The sequence below is a fragment of the Lutra lutra genome, chromosome 9 (genome assembly GCF_902655055.1).
Source record: "Lutra lutra chromosome 9, mLutLut1.2, whole genome shotgun sequence".
Lineage (NCBI taxonomy): Eukaryota > Metazoa > Chordata > Mammalia > Carnivora > Mustelidae > Lutra > Lutra lutra.
Window position 1 is genome coordinate 59,900,297 of NC_062286.1, and position 20,332 is coordinate 59,920,628.

Below are 20,332 nucleotides of genomic sequence, written 5' to 3' on the forward strand. Positions count from 1 at the left end.
CTGCTCAGCAGGGAGCCTGCTTCCCTCTCTCTCTCTGCCTGCCTCTCTGTCTGCTTGTGATCTCTGTCTGTCAGATAAATAAATAAAATCTTTAAAAAAATAAAAAATAAAAAAAAATAAAAATCACAAAACCTGGGGCGCCTGGGTGGCTCAGCGGGTTAAAGCCTCTGCCTTCGGCTCAGGTCATGATCCCAGGGTCCTGGGATTGAGCCCCACATCAGGCTCTCTGTGAAGCAGGGAGCCTGCTTCCCTTCCTCTCTCTCTGCCTGCCTCTCTGTCTACTTGTGATCTCTGTCTGTCAAATAAATAAAATAAAATCTTAAAAAAAAAACCTATAATTTTAAAAAAAATCACAAAACCTAACTGAACAAGTTCAAAAGAATCCACCACTAATTAACACCCTGCTAGTATAAAAATCAACATCCTTTAAAAGAAAGACAGTATTACCCAAACTCTTTAAAATGTAATGTCCCCTATGTACAACACACAGTAACACATTATTAGGTGTGTGAGAAGCAGGAAAATGTGATGTATAATGAAGAGGAAAAGGACCTAATGATAACAGATCCTGAGAGGACCCAGATACAGAAAGGAGAGGAAAAAAACTTTGGAGAAACTGTTATAAATAAGTTCAAGTACTTTAAAGGACAAGATAAGCATTATGATTGAATATATAGGGATTCTTAGCAGAGAGAAGAAAATCATTATTTAAAGGGGCAGAAGAAATTCTAGAACTAAAAAATGTAAAATCTGAAATGAAGAATTTCCTGGATCGTTCCCCAAAAGACTGACAATATAATAAAGGATCCATAGAAGGACATCAAGACAGATCAGCAGAAATCATCCAATTTTAATAAAAGGAAGGAAAAACATTATAAAAATTAATAAAGACTCAGTAATTTGCGAAACCAAATAAGGTGGTCTAAAATACATGGAAACTCAGTGAACTCCAGATAGACAATACTCAGACACATCACATCTTGGCACAACTTATCCAAACTACTGAAAAACAATGATGAAGAGAAAAATCTAAAAAATACCCAGAAAATAAACAAACACAAAGGACATAGCAGGACCAACTATTATGAATTATGGCTGACTTCTCGACAGAAAAGTGATGCCAAAAGATAATATAATGGCATCTTTAATGTACCCCCCCCCAAAAAAAACCCTCACAATACAAAATTTTATATCCAGTGAAAATTATCTTTAAATAGTAAAATAAAGACACTTTAGAATAAATGAAAGCTGAGATAGCACCAACTCAGGAGACCTGCTCTATAAGAAAAATTAAAGGAGATTCTTCAGGCAGAACAAATATTGGACATGGAAACATGGTCTACAGAAAAGAATGAAGAGCTCTGGCAATGGTAAATGTGGATTAGTAGTAAAAGTATTTTCTCCTCATGTAAAAATTTCCTTAAAAAATAATTGTCCAAAGCAAAATAATAATTCATTGTGGTGTTTATAACATGTAGATGTGAAATGAATGACAGTAACATCAAAACTTCATGGGGATGGTAAAATGTAATCATACCATTTTAAGTTTCATACCTTTCACCGAAAGTAGTATGATATTAATTCTAAGCAGACTGTGATAAGTAGTTAATACTGTGTATTGTAGGGGCGCCTGGGTGGCTCAGTGGGTTAAGCCGCTGCCTTCGGCTCGGGTCATGATCTCAGGGTCCTGGGATCGAGTCCCGCATCGGGCTCTCTGCTCAGCAGGGAGCCTGCTTCCCTCTCTCTCTCTCTCTCTCTCTGCCTGCCTTTCTGTCTACTTGTGATCTCTCTCTGTCAAATAAATAAATAAAATCTTTAAAAAAAAAATACTGTGTATTGTAGTGCCTAGACAATTTTCTCAAAAACTTAAATAGATATGCAGTTAAAAAAAATAGGCATTTAAAAAGACATTTAAAATATTCAACATAAAAGAGGGTAGGACAGGAACAAAAACAGAAAATAGCAAGATGGATGGGGTGCCTGGGTGGTTCAGTCATTAGGCGTCTCCCTTTGGCTCAGGTCATGATCCCAGGGTCCTGGGTTCAAGCCCCACATCAGGCTACCTGCTCGGCGGGAAGCCTGCTTCTCCTTCTCCCATTCCGTCTGCTTGTGTTCCCTCTCTCGCTGTTTCTCTCTGTCAAATAAATAAAATCTTTTAAAAAAATTTAAAAAAAAAATAAAAAGATGGTATACTTAAATCTAAACACTTGTAATTATATTGAATTAAAATTAACTGGACACTCCAGTTAAAATGCAGATTGAATTTTTTTAAGTCTGAGATTGTCAGACTCAATAGAAAGCAAGACCTACTTATATTCTGTCTATAAGAGAAACACTTTATAGTTACTATGACACACATTTAAAAAGATACAATGCACAAAGCATAAGTACCAGAGTAGATTACAGAACAAAGGAAGTATTAGAAGACATAAGAAATACTCATGATGTTAAAATTCAGCAGGAAGACACAATTCTAAATGTTTATATGCAAAATAACTGAGTTTCAAATATATGAAGCAAAAGATGACAACCAAAAAAGAAAATAGACAAATGCAGTAATTCACAGACTAAGTAGTATGAAAAATCCATAAGGATACAGAATACATGAACCTATCCACCAACTTGACTTGATGTTTTTTGAACCTATATTCAACAACTTTAAAATGCGTATTCTTGGGATGCCTGGGTGGGTCAGTCACTTAAGCATCTGCCTCAGTTCAGGTGACAATCCCAAGGACCTGGGATTGAGTTCAGCATTAGGCTCCTTGGTAAGCGGGCAGTCTGCTTCACCCTCTGCCTGCTGCTCCCCCTGCTTGTGCTCTCTCTCTCTTTCTCTGACAAAACAAACAAAAACACATTCTTTTCAGATGCAGATGGGATATTCACTAAACAGATTATATGCTGGTCCATAAAATAAAGCACAATGCACTTTAGAAGAGTGAACTATGACACCAAAAGAATTAAATTACAACTCAGTAACATTCAAATGTCAACAAAGTTCCCAACTATTTGCATATTAAGCAGTATTTCTCTAAAAGTCTCATGGGTCAAAGAAGAAATCATAAGAGAATTTAGGAAATATTTTGAATTTAATTTTATCAAAATATGTGGGATGATTATAATCAGTGGTATTAAATAAATTACCATTGAGTCCATATTGATATAAGTAAGTACATAAGTAAATAAATAAACCCAACGAATAAATTAAAAGGAATGATTGGGAAAAACACAATTTAGCAGATATTATAGTCATAGTGAAGTAAGGCAAGAATAATTAATGGATGCTATAACTGTAAAAGTTTCCTGAGATACAGGGTATTTACATTGTCTCAAAATATTTCCCCACAAAGTATGTGTTGTTTACAAAGGGAACTTTACAGTGGAAAGCTGGTAGATACCATGTTAATTAAGTGATCAAAATGCCATCATCAGTAATGGAACAAATCAAAATAATTTGCTACCTTATATACTACACTGAGAACACAATAGCCATTCTGTGATATTCCTGCAAAAAAGGGCATAACTGGCATCTAATTCTGAGGAACCATCAGTTGAACCCAAATTGAGGGACATTATAAAAACTAACCTATACTAGCCAAAAAAAAAAGCCAAGTTCATGTGAATGAAAGGAAGACTAAAGAACTAATATATACTAAAGGAGTCTTAAAGAGTCATAACAACTAAATTTGTCAAATTGATCTTTAAAAAAAAAGAAATTGACCTTTTGATATGAAGAACTTTACTGGAACAATTGGTGCAATTTCAATGATTCAAGCTGGAATGTTATCAGTTTTAACCTTATGGTTTTGATGATTTGATTGTGGTTACCTAGGAGAATGTCCTAAATAGTAGAAAATAAACACTAAAGCATTGAGGAGTGTGTTGGCAACTTCCTGTCAAATAATTCAGAAGGAAAAAATCTTTGTCCTATATTTGAAACTTCTCTGTGACTCTGAAATTGCTTAAAAATTTTTTAAGGAAAAAAATTTTCACTGCTGTCACAACTCTAGACTCTTTATTGTCCATGTTTTTCTAGGTGGAAACTGTGTGGTTTGGGAGTCTGTTTCTGTTGGTCACAGTAATGCTGCTTTTAATATTGTGTCCTTGTGATCTTATTCTGCTTTTGAAAATTCAGGTAACCTAATTATTACTGTGGCATGAAACTACTCATTTGCCGCCCAAGATTGCTTCTCTGGCCCCATGTTGGATAGCATGAAGATGAGTATGCCTTCTGAAGATTCTCATGTTGGCATCCCTAATTACCTTGGCCATTGGCACAGGACCAGTTGGAATGTCAAGTGTGTGCCATTTGATAATGCTATAAAAAGACCTATAGCTGCTGCTCTCCAGCCATCTGTGCCTTCCCTTGGCATGACACTATTGGGTAGTTTGTCTTTCATTGGCATGATTTCTGTAGTGTGGCTTACATCTGCCACTCCTAGGCACTTGCTTGGTGATCAAGTTGACATAAAAATTGCTTCTTTGGCACTGTTTTTATATAGAGGAGTTTTATACCTGCTAACTTCTGAAACAAGAATTACCATTTATTACATAAAATGTAATTGTAATTTTAAATATTCCGATTATAGACATTTCTGGCTTCTATTGACTCAGACTTATCCATTTGGACTTCCAATTAAAGTTTTCCCAGTCAGAAGTCTTCACTCTAAATAATTAACTTTTAAATGAAATGTACCTCTTCTGTTTTAAGACACTGGATGAGTACATACATCAACCTCTCCCTCCTGTGCCAAATCTCTAGAAATGATGGAACGTGTGTGTGTGTGTTTAAAATTTATAACTGGAATTCAAAACAAGAATGCACGATGGACCAGAAGCTGTGAGGAATCCACTGAAAGCTGTAAAGAGACAAAATGAGGTTGAAAAATAAAGCAGAAACCTGAATGTCAAGAGAATACTGTTTCCAGAGTTGGAAAAAGCACCAGAAATTCTCCATGCCCTATGGAGGGAGATAATAGGAACTGGAAAAATGTACCTGGGCAAGCAAGGGTGAATAGTCAGGGTGCAGGAGGATGCATGAGAGGAGAAAAGTCAAAATAAATACTAATTACTCTAGGTCTTGTTAGAAAAGTAAGTTGATATGTGTATGTTAAAAAACTTAGGACTATACACAAGAAAAATAGGAATAGATGGTGTTATGGACTAAATTTTGTCCCCATGCCCTCCAAAATCCATATGTTGAAGCTCTAACCCTCAGTGTGACTGTATTTGGAGATAGGCTGTTAAAGTAGATCCCTAATAGAATATGAGGGTGCCTTTATAAGAGTTATCAGAGATGCATGTGCACAAAGGAAAGGCCATGAGAAATGACAGCAAGAAGGTGACTATCTGCAAGCCAACGAGAGAGAGGCCTCAGGAGAAACCAAACCTGTCAACAGCTTCATCTTGGGACTTTTAGCCTCCAGAATTATGAGAACATAGATTTCTGTTGTTGCAAGCACCCAGCCCATGGTATTTTGTTATGGCAGCACTATCAGACTAACACAAACAGCATAAACTTGGAACCAGTAAATAGGAAAAATATAAGAAAGAAAGCTTAATATATTATTAAAAAGCAAATAGGAAGTAATCATAAGGAAATCACTAATGGTATAGTGAATAGAAAATATAAGATAAGCTGTCAAGAATGTTTAGTCAGTAACTATAATGTGAATGAATTAAGTTCACCTATTGAAAATCAGAGACCATAAATTGGATTTTTAAAATATCCTGATATATATGTATTGCATATAAAAAAAACTCTCCAAACTCAAAATTACATGAGAAAGTTCAAATAGAAAAAAGATATACAAATAAATGCTGCCAAAACCAAGTCTCTGACAAAATATATGTTCACAAAAAGATTAGAGAAGGAAAAGTGAGGTACTTTAAAAATAGGTCCTGATATTTGATATTTGGTTTGATATTTTTCTCTTCAAAAGTTGGTACCTTATCCTCTCATCCCCTTGAATGTGAGTGGCACTTGGTAACTCACTTCAGTTACAGCTTTAGAAACTAGGTAATATGATGTGTTGTGGCTTCCTTTTTGATCCCTTTGTCTCTGAACACTTGTTCTGCGGGAAGCTAGTTGCCATGTCATTAGGACATTCAAGCAGCCTTATTGAGAGGTCTGTGCAGTGGTGTACCAAGGTATTGTGAAAAGCCTCCAGCCAAAAACGTGTAAATGAGCCATTAGAAGTAGGTCCTTCATCCCCAGACTTTCAGATGACTGCAGTCCTGGTCAGCATCTTGACTGCAACCTCATGACAGACCCTGAGTCAGAATCACCCAGTTAAGTTCTCCTATATTCCTGGCCTTCAGAAATTGTGAGATAATCACTGTTTATTGTTTTAAGCTGCCAGTTTTGGGGGTAGTTTTTTATGCAGCGATAGACAACTGATACAAAAAGATCCTTCATAATTACATAGTTGACAGTAGAATCCATCAAGTAGATATAGCACTATTCATTTCACTACCGAGCTCCAAATGTTTTTGTTTTTTTAAAGAAAAAGCTTCAAGGAAAAAATTGAAAAATCCACAAAATGCAGGATTTTAACACACACTTCTAGAAAACTATATACTAAGAAGGTAATAAACAGTGACAATCTTGAGGGTTTGAATAGCAATCAGAAAACTTGAGCTACTGGGGCACCTGGGTGGCTCACTTGTTAGGCAGTCTGCCTTCAGCTCAGGTCATGATCCCAGGGTCCTGGGATCAAGCCCCACATCAGGCTCCCTGCTCAGCGGGAAGCCTGCTTCTTCCTCTCCCACTCCCCCTGCTTGTGTTCCCTCTTTCACTCACTGTATCTCTCTCTGTCAAATAATAAATAAAATCTTAAAAAAAAAAAGACAAATTTAGCTACTGAAGATGTATTTAATAAACAGAATACACATTATCATGTGTATTATGACACAGTCAATCACAAATGATATCAAAGCCACCAAGGATATCTCAACAAATGAAAAAGATAGCTATCATAGAGACTATATTCAGTGACTTCCATGCAATAAAGGTAAAAACCACAAAATGATTGCCCTGTAAAAATATAACATGTTACTCAAAATTTGACAGCAGACTTTTTCTTTAAATTGAAGTATAATTAACATATGGTGTTAGTAGTTTCAGGTGTACAATATAACGATTCAACAATGCCGTGCATTACTCTGTGCTCAATCATGATTAGTGCACTCTTAATCCCCTTTATCTATTCCACCCTCTCTTCTCCAGCCCCAGCAACCACTAGTTTGTTTTCTGTAGTTACGAGTTTGTTTTTTGGTCACTTTTTGCCCTGTGTTTGTTCATTTGTTTTGTTTTTTAGACTCCACATGAGTGAAATCAAATAGTATTTGTCTTTCTCTGTTATTTCATTTAGCATTATGCCCTCTAGCTATACCCATGTTGCCACAAATGGCAAGATTTCATTTTTATGGCTCATACTCCATTATATTTATATATATATATAATTCATATATATATCATATATATATTATACGTATCATATATATAATATATATAAAAATAAACTCACCTTCTTTATCCATTTATCTATGGATTCACAGTTGAGTTGCTCCCATATCTTGGCTATTATAAGAAATGCAATAAACATAGGGGTGCATATATCTTTTTTTTTTTAATTTTTTTAAATTTTATTTTTTATAAACATATATTTTTATCCCAGGGGTACAGGCCTGTGAATCGCCAGGTTTACACACATCACAGCACTCACCATAGCACATACCCTCCCCAATGTCCATAACCCCACCCCCCCTCCCAACCCCCTTCCCCCCAGCAACCCTCAGTTTGTTTTGTGAGATTAAGAGTCACTTAATGGTTTGTCTCCCTCCCAATCCCATCTTGTTTCATTTACTCTTCTCCTACCCCCTTAACCCCCATGTTGCATCTCCTCTCCCTCATATCAGGGAGATCATATGATAGTTGTCTTTCTCCGATTGACTTATTTTGCTAAGCATGATACCCTCTAGTTCCATCCAAGTCGTCGCAAATGGCAAGATTTCATTTCTTTTGGTGGCTGCATAGTATTCCATTGTGTGTATATATACAACATCTTCTTTATCCATTCATCTGTTGATGGACATCTAGGTTCTTTCCATAGTTTGGCTATTGTAGACATTGCTGCTATAAACATTCGGGTGCACGTGCCCCTTTGGATCGCTACGTTTGTATCTTTAGGGTAAATACCCAGTAGTGCAATTGCTGGGTCATAGGGTAGCTCTCTTTTCAACATTTTGAGGAACCTTCATGCTGTTTTCCAGAGTGGTTGCACCAGCTTGCATTCCCACCAACAGAGTAGGAGGGTTCTCCTTTCTCCGCATCCTCGCCAGCATCTGTCATTTCCTGACTTGTTAATTTTAGCCATTCTGACTGGTGTGAGGTGATATCTCATTGTGGTTTTGATTTGTATTTCCCTGATGCTGAGGGATGTGGAGCACTTTTTCATGTGTCTATTGGCACATACCTCAATATTATCAAAGCCATCTATGAAAAACCCACTGCAAATATCATTCTCAATGAAGAAAAACTGAAAGCTTTTCCGCTAAGGTCAGGAACACGACAGGGATGTCCATTATCACCACTGCTATTCAACATAGTACTAGAAGTCCTAGCCACAGCAATCAGACAATAAAAGGAAATTAAAGGCATCCAAATCAGCAAAGAAGAAGTCAAACTATCACTCTTCGCAGATGATACTATATATACTATACTATATGTGGAAATATATATATATATATATATATATATATACTATATACTATATGTGGAAAACCCAAAAGACTCCACTCCAAAACTGCTAGAACTTGTACAGGAATTACAGAACTTGTAAAGTGTCAGGATATAAAATCAATGCACAGAAATCAGTTGCATTTCTCTACACCAACAAGAAGACAGAAGAAAGAGAAATTAAGGAGTCAATCCCATTTACAATTGCACCCAAAACTATAAGATACCTAGGAATAAACCTAACCAAAGAGACTAAGAATCTATACACAGAAAACTGTAAAGTACTCATGAAAGAAATGGAGGAAGACACAAAGAAATGGAAAAATGTTCCATGCTCCTGGATTGGAAGAATAAATATTATGAAAATGTCTATGCTACCTAAAGCAATCTACACATTTAATGCAATTCCTATCAAAGTACCATCCATTTTTTTTCAAAGAAATGGAACAAATAATCCTAAAATTTATATGGAACCAGAAAAGACCTCGAATAGCCAAAGGAATATTGAAAAAGAAAGCCAAAGTTGGTGGCATCACAATTCCGGACTTCAAGCTCTATTACAAAGCTGTCATCATCAAGATAGCATGGTACTGGCACAAAAACAGACACATAGATCAATGGAACAGGATAGAGAGCCCAGAAATAGACCCTCAACTCTATGGTCAACTCATCTTCGACAAAGCAGGAAAGAATGTCCAGTGGAAAAAAGATAGCCTCTTCAATAAATGGTGTTGGGAAAATTGGACTGCATATATCTTTTTAATTAGTGTTTTCATTTTCTTTGGGTAAATACCTGGTAGTAGAATTACTGGTTCATATGGTAATTCTTTTTCAATTTTTTGAGGAACCTCCATACTGTTTTCCATTGTGGCTACACCAATTTGCACTCTAACCAACAGTGCACAAGTGTTCCTTTTTCTCTACATTCTCACGAACTCTTGTTATTTCTTATTTTTTATTCTACTTTTCTGACAGAGGTAAGGTGATATTTCACTATAGTCCAGATTTGTATTTCCCTGAGGATGAGAGATGTTGAGCATCATTAAATGTGTCTGTTGGCCCATCTGTGTGCGTTCTTTGGGAAGTATCTCTTCAGGTCTTCTGCCCATTTTTAATTGGATTATTTTGGGGGGGGGGTTGTATAAGTTATGTATTTTGAATATTAACCTCTTAATATATGTATCTTTTGAGAGTATTTTCTCTTGTTCACTAGGGTTGCCCTTTCATTCTGTTGATGGTTTCAGGCTTCAGCAGAAGCTTTCATTTTGGTATAGTCCCAAAGTTTAATTTTGCTTTTTTTCTCTTGCCTGAGGAGAAATATCTAGAAAAATGTTTCTATGGCTGGTGTTCTGGAATTTTTATGGTTTCAGGTCTAACATTTAGGTCGTTACTACACTTTGAGTTTATTTTTGTGTATGGTGTTACAAAGTGGTTCAGTTTCATTCTTTTGCATATACCTACCTGTCCAGTTTTCCCAGCACAACTGTTGAAAAGACTGACTTTTCCCTATTGTGTACTCTCATCTTCTTAGTCATAGACAAATTGACCATAAAAGTTTAAGTTTAGTTCTAGGCTGTCTATTCTTTCCATGGATCTACGTATCTTTTTTTTGTACCAGTACTATACTGTTTTGATTAAAACAGCTTTATAGTAGCTGAAATCTTGAAATCCTGAAATCTTGAAATCTGGGATTAGTTACCTCCAGCTTGGTTCTTCTTTCTCAAACTTGCTTTGGCTATTCAGGGTCTTTTTTGGTTCCATACAAATCCAAATTTTAGGATTATTTGTCATAGTTTTGTGAAGAGTATTCTTAGTATTTGGATAGGGATTGCCTTAAATCTGGAGATTGCTTTGGGTAGTGTGGACATTTTAACAATAGTGGTTCTTCCACTCCATGATCTTTCCATTTGTTTGTGTCATCTTTGATTTCTTTCATCAGTGTTTTATAATTTTCAGAGTACAGGTCTTTCACATCATTGGTTAAGTTTATTCCTCGGCATTTTATTCTTTTTGGTGCAAATATAAATGAGATTGCTTTCTTAATTTTTCCTTCTACTACTTCATTATTAGTAAGTATATAGACATGCAACAGATTATTATATTTTGATTCTGTATCCTGTGACTTTACTGAATTCACTTATCATTTCTGGTAGTTTTTTGGTAGAGTCTTTAGGGTTTTCTGTATATAGTATCACGTCATCTGCAGATACTGCAAGTTTTTACTCCTTCCTTACCAATTTGCATGCTTTTTATTCCTTTTTCTCATCTGACTGCTATGGCTAGGACTTCGAGTACTATGTTGAAGAAGTGATGAGAGTGGACATTATTTTTTTTTTTAAAGATTTTTTTATTTATATATTTGACAGACTGAGATCACAAGTAGGCAGAGAGGCAGGCAGAGAGAGAGAGAGGAGGAAGAAGGCTCCCTGCTGAGCAGAGAGCCCGATGCGGGGCTCGATCCCAGGATCCTGGGATCATGACCTGAGCCGAAGGCAGAGGCCTTAACCCACTGAGCCACCCAGGCGCCCCGAGAGTGGACATTCTTAACTTGTTCCTGATCTTAGGACAAAAGCTCTTAGATTTTCACCATTGAATATGATGTTAGCTATGGGTTTTTCATATATGGCCATTGTTATATTGAGGCATGTTCCCTCTAAACCTACTTTGTTGAAGGTTTGTTTTTTTTTTTTTTCCATGAATAAATATTGTACCTCGTCAAATGCTATATCTGCATCTACTAAAATCATATGGTTTTTATCCTTTTTCTTGATGTGATGTATCATGTTGATTGATTTATGAACATTGAACCACTTTTGCAGCCCAGGAATAAATCCCACTTGATTATGGTGAATGATTTTTTAAAATGTATTTTTGGATTTGGTTTGGTGCTATTTTGTTGAGGATTTTTGCATCTATGTTTATCAGAAATATTGGCCTATACTTTTTCCTTTGTTTTGTAGTGTCTTTTTCTGATATTGGTATTGGGATAATGCTGGTCTCATAGAATGAATTTGGAAGCTTTCCTTCCTCTTCTATTTTTTTTTTTTGGAATAGCTTGAGAAGAATAGGTATTAACTCTTCTTTAAATGTTTGGTAAAATTCACCTGTGAAGTCATCTGTTCCTAGACTTTTGTTTATTGAGAGTTTTTGATTATTGATTCAATTACTAGTAATTAGTCTGTTCAAATTTTCTATTTCTTCCTGATTCAGTTTTGGGAGGCTATATGTTTCTAGGAATTTATCCATTTTTTCTAGGTTTTTAATTTGTTGGCACATGATTTTTCAAAATATTCTATTATAATCCTTTGTATTTCTATGGTGTCAGTTGTTACTTCTCCTCCATTTCTGGTTTTACTTGAATCCTCTCTTTTTTCTTGATGAGTCTGGTTTGTGAGTTTTGTTTATCTTTTCAGAGAACCCGCAACTGGTTTCATTAATCAGTTCTATTATTTTTTTAGTCTCTATTTCATTTACTTCTTTTCAAATATTTATTATATCATTCCTTCTGCTTGCTTTGGGCTTTAACAGCATGCTTCTAAATAATTCTTGAGCTAAAGGTGGAAAGCATAAACTTTTAAATTTAATGGCAATAAAAAATATCATCTATCAAATTTTGGCTTGCAGCCAAAGCATTAATGCTCAGAAGAAATTTGTAGTCTTAAATCCATTAATTTTAAAAAATATTCAAAGTAAATCATATGTGCTTCTAATCCAAGAGGGTAGGGAAAGACAAATAAATCAAAGGATGTAGAAGAATGAAATTAAAGAAGATAAAAGAAATTAAATGAAAATTTAAAAAGTAGAAATTCTTATAAAAATCAAAGCCATTTTCTAGAAAAGACCTGTATGACAGTAGTTTGGAAAATAGGATCAAGATGCACAGAAGAAGAAAACAAAAACAAAATTAGGATTGAAAGGACAAAACTACAGAGAAAGGAAACTTGTTTATAAGTAGGAAGATACTGTTAGTTTTATTTTGAATTTATTTTTTTTGATTAAAAAGCAGAAAATAAAATAATATATAACCATATACCAGTTACATAGCTTCAACTGTTATCTATCCATTATCAAATACTTTTCCTTTATATCTCCAACTACCTTATATCCTCTTTGTGATTATTATGAGGCATCATATTATTTTACTTTAAATTCTTCAGTATGTGTCTCTAAAAGATGAGTTCTTTTTCAATTTTTTTAAAGATTTTATTTCTTTATTTGAGAGAGAGAGTGAGAGAGACCCTGAGAGGGGAGAAGGTCAGAGGGAGAAGCTGACTCCCCACAGAACTGGTAGCCCGATGCAGGACTCAATCTTGCAACTCCAGGACCATGACCTGAGCTGAAGGCAGCTGCCTAACCAGCTGAGCCACACAAGGCGTCCTCTTTTTTAATTTTAATAGAAACATAACTATGACAGTATTATTACACCCAAAAAGAATCCCCCTTAGTTTCTTAATATCATCAAATAATCCAGTTGATGTTCACATTTCCCTGTTATCTCAAGTGTTTATTTTAAACATCCAAAAAGGTACTTGGATCTCAGGAAACAAACAGGGTCCAACATTACATTTGGTTTGTGTATCTCAGATGTCTATTTTAATATGAAGTCCAACTACCTCTCTATTTCCCACATGTTTTGCAATTTCTTTTTTTTAATAAACTGAGCCATTTGCCCTGAAGAGTTTCTCAAATTTTGAATTGTGCCAGTTGCATTATCTTTGGAGTGCTTAACATGTTCCTTTGCCTCCTGTATTTCCTGTAGACTAGTAGTTCATTTATCTGTGTGTGTATACATACAAAGAAAAAAGGAAAAAAATTATTGTCTACTTGGGTGTTTTTTTTTTTTGACAAAGATGCTTCATATATATTGTGTATCAACTGAAAAATAATGTTAGGTTTTCTTTTTTGTGTGATTTAAGGTTGATGGGTGGTTTCAGGATTTATTGATCTAATCTGATCATTATAAATTTCCCCTAAGCTTTCTGCCTATATAGCTTGAATCATTGCTATTACATCCATTATTTCATTAGTGCTGCAAAATGGTGATATTCTATTATTCCTTCTTCATTTGTTAGCTGGAATTCTTTTTTTTTTTTTAAAGATTTTATTTATTTATTAGAGAGAGAGAGCATGAGCACAGGCAGACAGAGTGGTAGGCAGAGGCAGAGGGAGAAGCAAGCTCCCCCCTGAGCAAGGAGCCCGATGTGGGACTCGATCCCAGGAAGCTGGGATCATGACCTGAGCCGAAGGCAGCTGCTTAACCAAATGAGCCACCCAGGCGTCCCTGTTAGCTGGAATTCTTAAAATCGTTTTCCTCTTTGCTATTAGGGTTATTATGAGGTACAGTTCTTGTAGGAAAGAAAAGGCAAATGCTGGATTTTTTATCTGTATTTTGCACATTTCAAAAAATTCATTTCCCTAGCATTCTCTAAGGGCTACTAATTCTGTTTTTTGTACATCATTATTAATACATTAACTTAAAAATAACTCATATGCTTAAATCCATCTGAAAATGTTATTTTTAAATTTATAATATTTATATACAATTTATATACAATCATATATTTATTTATATACAATCATATTCAGCCAATTTTAAATTTGAGATTTGATTAGTTTTGACAAATGTATATAGTCACATAATCACCACCATATAGAACATTTTATTTAAAGAACATTTCCAGGGAGGAGTCAAGATAACAGAGGAGTAGCAGGCTGAGATGACATCAGGTAGCAGGAGAGCAGCTAGATAGTTTATGAAACCATTCTGAACACCTACAAATCCAACAGGAGATTGAAGAGAAGAAGAGCAGCAATTCTAGAAACAGTAAATCGACCACTTTCCGAAAGGTAGGACCTGCAGAAAAATGAATCCAAAGCAACGGGAAGATAGATCGTGGGGGGAGGGGTCAGCTCCCAACAAGTGGCAGAGCAATGGAGCACAAAATCAGAACTTTTAAAAGGCTGCTCCACTGAGGCATATCGCTCTGCAGGCTAAGTGGGGGTGGAGCCCTTGCGGGGACAGCATGGTCTCAGGTCCTTCGGGTTCACAGAAGGATCAGAGGTGTCTGAGTGTCACAGAGCTCGCAGATATTAGAGTGGGAAAGCCGGCTACAGAGACGGAGCCAAGGAGTGAGTTCTCAGCTTAAAACTGTGATCCATGGCACAGTCGGGCCACTGCTTTATAAGCAGGAACCCCACATGTGGCAGATCCAGGGAGACCCCCCTGGGAGAGCGGCATAGATCTGCTGGGTTTGGAGACTCCAGGTGGGGCTGTGTGCCAGAAACAGAGATGCTTGGTCACAGGCCAGGTAAGCATGGAGCATAGCCAGAGGCCAGGGAGATGGGAGTGATTGAGCACTTTTCTCCAAGGGCACACTGAAGAGTGGGACCGCGAGCTCTCAGCTCCTCTGGGCCAGAAATTTGGAGTCCGTCATTTTCATTCCCATCCTCCAGAGCTCTATGAAGAGCATTCAGGGAACAAAAGCTCCCGAGAGCGAACCTAAGCATATTACTTAGCTTGGCCCCTGGCAAGGGCAGAGCAATTCCGCCTTGGACAAAGATACTTGAGAATCACTGCAACAGGCCCCTCCCCCAGAAGATCAGCAAGAACATCCAGCCAAAACCAAGCTCACTGATCAAGAAGAACAGTGGAATTCCAGAGGAGGAGAAAGCAAAGCATGGATTTCATGGCTTTCTCCCCATGATTCTTTAGTAAAGTTAATTAAATTTTTTTAATTTTATTGTTTTTCTTACTCTAATTTTTTAACTTTTTCCTTTTTTAATTATTTTATCTTAACAATACCTTTCTTTTAAAAAAAATCTTTTTGAACCTTCATTATTATAGTCATATTTTATCCTTCATTGTACCTAACTTTATTTTTTGTATACACATAGGGTTTTTTCTTCTGAAAAATTTTGGGATACAACTTCTTCAATAGATCAAAATACACCCTAAATCTAGCACAGGGCTTTGTTCTAATCCCCAGCCTGAGCAAATTCTCTCTACTTTATTTTTCTTTCTTTTCCCAACCAATGTACCAACTCCTTTCTTAGAATTTTTTTTAAATTTTCATCTTTACAGTCATTCCATCCCTTCATTGTGTTTACCCTATTTGTGTGTGTGTGTGTGTGTGTGTGTGTGTATGTTTTTCTTTCTTTAAAATTCTGAAACAGCTTCAGGAGAATAGGTGTTATTTCTTCTTTGAAAGTTTGGTAGAATTCCCTAGGGAATCCATCAGGTCCTGGGCTCTTGTTTTTTGGGAGGTTTTTGATCACTACTTCAATCTCGTTACTAGATATTCGTCTATTCAGGTTGTCGATTTCTTCCTGGTTCAATTTTGGGAGTTTATAGTTTTCCAGGAATGCATCCATTTCATCTAGGTTGCTTAGCTTATTGGCATATAACTGTTGATAATAATTTCTGATGATTGTTTCTACTTCCTTGGTGTTAGTTGTGATCTCTCCCTTTTCATTCATCATTTTATTAATTTGGGCTTTCTCTCTTTTCTTTTGGATTAGTGTGGCCAATGGTTTATTGATCTTATTGATTCTTTCAAAAAACCAGCTTCTAGTTTCATTGATATGTTCTACTGTATCTCTGGTTTCTACCTCATTGATCTCAGCTCTAATCTTGATTATTTCCCTTCTTATGTGTGGAGTTGGTTTTATTTGTTGTTGATTCTCCAGTTCTTTAAGGTGTAGAAACAGCTGCTGTGTTCTGGATTTTTCAATTTTTTTGAGGGAGGCTTGGATGACTATGTATTTCCCCCTTAGGACCGCCTTTGCTGTATCCCATAGGTTTTGGACTGAAGTGTCTTCATTCTCATTGGTTTCCATGAATTGTTTAAGTTCTTCTTTGATTTCCTGGTTGATGCAAACATTCTTTTTTTTTTTTTTTAAAGATTTTATTTATTTATTTGACAGACAGAGATCACAAGTAGGCGGAGAGGCAGGCAGAGAGAGAGAGAGGAGAAAGCAGGCTACCCATGGAGCAGAGAGCCCAATGTGGGGCTCGATCCCAGGACCCTGGGATCATGACCTGAGCTGAAGGCAGAGGCTTTAATCCACTGAGCCACCCAGGCGCCCCTGATCCAAACATTCTTAAGCAAGGTGGTCTTTAGCTTCCAGGTGTTTGAGTTCCTACTGAACTTTTCCTTGTGATTGAGCTCCAGTTTCAAAGCATTATGATCTGAGAATATTCAGGGAATAATCTCAGTCTTTTGGTATCGGTTGAGTCCTGATTTGTGACCCAGTGTGTGGTCTATTCTTGAGAAGGTTCCATGTGCACTTGAGAAGAATGAGTATTCTGTTGTTTTAAGGTGGAATGTTCTGTATATATCTATGAGGTCCATCTGGTCCAATGTGTCATTCAATGCTCTTGTTTCTTTATTGATTTTCTGCTTCGATGATCTATTTCTGAGAGAGGCGTGTTAAGAACTCCTACTATTAATGTATTCATATCAATATGACTCTTTATCTTGATTAACAGTTTTCTTATGTAATTGGCTGCTCCCATATTGGGGGCATAGATATTTACAATTGTTAGGTCATCTTGGTGGATAGTCCCTTTAAGAATTATGTAGTGTCCTGTATCTCTGACTACAGTCTTTAGTTTAAAATCTAATTTATCTGATATGAGAATCGCTACCCCAGCCTTCTTTTGAGAGGTAGTTTCTTCTAAGAGACCAAACTCCTCCCAAAATTAAGTGGGTGGCTCTGTTCTATTCACCAATATAATATCTATATTCTTCTTCTTTTTTTAAATTTTACTTGAACTTTTTACCCCATGATTTGGGGTCTCTTCTGATTTGGTTAACACACATTATTCTGGGGTCTTTGCCACCCTTTTAGTATTTTATTCTCTCCTTCATATATTCTTATCTGGATAAAATGACAAGGTGGAAAAACTCACCACAAAGAAAAAGAACAAGAGGCAGTACCGAAGGCTAGGAACCTAATCAATACAGACTTTGGTAATATGTCAGGTCTAGAGTTCAGAATGACAATTCTCAAGGTACTAGATGGGCTCGAAAAAGGCATGGAAGATATTAGAGAAACCCTGTCTGGAGAAATAAAAGCCCTTTCTGGAGAAATAAAAGAACTAAAATCTAACCAAGCTGAAATCAAAAAAGCTATTAATGAGGTGCAATAAAAAATGGAGGCTCTTACTGCTAGGATAAATGAGGCAGAAGAGAGAATTAGTGATATAGAAGACCAAATGACAGAAAATAAAGAAGCTGAGGAAAAGAGAGACAACTACTGGACCATGAGGGGAGAATTTGAGAGATAAGTGATACCATAAGACGAAACAACATTAGAATAATTGGGATTCCAGAAGAAGAAGAAAGGGGGGGCAGATCATATATTGGAGCGAATTATTGTAGAGGATTTTCCTAATATGGCAAAGGGAACAAGCATCAAAATTCAGGAGGCACATAGAACCCCCCTCAAAATCAATAAGAATAGGTCCACACCCCGTTGTCTAATAATAAAACTTACAAGTCTTAGTGACAAAGAGAAAATCCTAAAAGTAGCCCAGGACAAGAAGTCTGTAACATAAAATGGTAAAAATATTAGGTTGACAGCAGACTTTTATCCATAGAGACCTGGCAGGCCAGAAAGAACTGGCATGATATATTCAGAGCACTAAATGAGAAAAACATGCAGCCAAGAATACTAAATCCAGCTAGGCTATCATTGAAAATAGAAGGAGAGATTAAAAAAAAGCTTCCAGGACAAACAAAAACTAAAAGAATCTGTAAACACCAAACCAGCTCTACAGGAAATATTCAAAGGGGTCCTTTAAGCAAAGAGAGAGCCTAAAAGTAGTAGACCAGAAAGGAAGAGAGACAATATACAGTAACAGTCACCTTACAGGCAATACAATAGCACTAAATTCATATCTCTCAATAGTTACCCTGAATGTAAATGGGCAAAATGCCCCAATCAAAAGACACAGGGTATCAGAATGGACGATAAAAAAACAAAACCCTGTATCTTTGGGGTAAATACCCAGTAGTGCAATTGCAGGGTCATAGGTCTTATTTTTAATTTATTTTCTTTTAAAAGATTTTTATTTATTTATTTGACAGAGACCACAAGTAGGCAGAGAGGCAGGCAGAGAGAGAGAGAGAAGAGGAAGCAGGCTCCCTGCTGAGCAGAGAGCCCAATGTGGGGCTCAATCCCAGGACCCTGGGATCACGACCTGAGCCGAAGGCAGAAGCTTTAACCCACTGAGCCACCCAGGCGCCCCTTATTTTTAATTTCTTAAGGAATCTCCACACTGTTTTACAAAGTTGCTGTATCAATTTGCATTCCCACCAACAGTGTAAAGAGGGTTCCCCTTTCTCCACATCCTCTCCAACACACGTTGTTTACTGTCTTGTTAATTATGGCCATTCTAACTGGTGTAAGGTGGTATCTCAATGTAGTTTTGATTTGAAGCTCCCTGATGGCTAGTGCTGATAAACATTTTTTCATGTGTCTGTTAGCCATTCGTATGTCTTCATTGGAGAAGTGTCTGTTCATGTCTTCTGCCCATTTTTTGACATGATTATCTGTTTTGTGTGTGTTGAGTTTGAGGAGTTCTTTATAGATCTTGGATATCAGCCCTTTGTATTGTCCTTGGCAAATATCTTCTCCCATTCCGTGGGTTACCTCTTTGTTTTGTTGACTGCTCCCTTTGCTGTGTAGAAGCTTTTGATCTTGATGAAGTCCCAAAAATACATTTTCACTTTTGTTTCCTTTGCCTTTGGAGACATATCTTGAAAGAAGTTGCTGTGGCCAGTGTCAAAGAGGTTACTGCATATATTCTTCTCTAGGATTTTGATAGATTTCTGCCTCACATTGAGGTTTTTTATACATTTCCCAAGTTTATCTTTGTGTATGGTGTAAGAGAATGGTCGAGGTTCATTCTTCTACACATAGCTCTCCAGTATTCCCAGCACCATTTATTGAAGAGACTGTCTTTTTTCCACTGTATATTTTTTCCTGCTTTGTTGAAGATTATTTGACCATAGAGTTTTGAGGGTCCATATCTGGGCTCTCTACTCAGTTCCACTGGTCTCTGTGTCTGTTTTTATGCCAGTACATGCTGTCTTGGTGATCACAGCTTTGTAGAAAGCTTGAAATCAGGCAACGTGAAGCCCCCAGTTTTGTTTTCTTTTTCAACATTTCCTTAGCAATTCGGGGTCTCTTCTGATTCCATACAAATTTTTGGGCTGTTTGTTCCAGCTCTTTGAAAAATGCCACTGGAATTTTTATCAGAATGGCATTGAAAGTTTAGATTGCTCTAGGCAGTATAGACATTTTAACAATGTTTATTTTTCCAATCCATGAGCATGGAATTGTCTTCCATCTTTTTGTGTCTTCTTCAATTTCTTTCATGAGTGTTATGTAGTTCCTCAAGTACAGATCCTTTACCTCTTTGGTTAGATTTATTCCCAGGTATCTTATGGTTCTTGGTGCTATAGTAAATGGAATCGATTCTCTAATTTCCCTTTCTGTATTTTCATTGTTAGTGTATAAGAAAGCAACTGATTTCTGTACATTGATTTTGTATCCTGCCACATTACTGAATTGCTTTATGAGTTC

General features: G+C 36.5%; 1 protein-coding gene across 1 annotated transcript in view; it reads left to right on the forward strand.

The window, feature by feature from the left end:
* Positions 1-20,332, forward strand: part of WDPCP (WD repeat containing planar cell polarity effector) — a 347,887-nt gene that overhangs the window by 154,268 nt on the left and 173,287 nt on the right.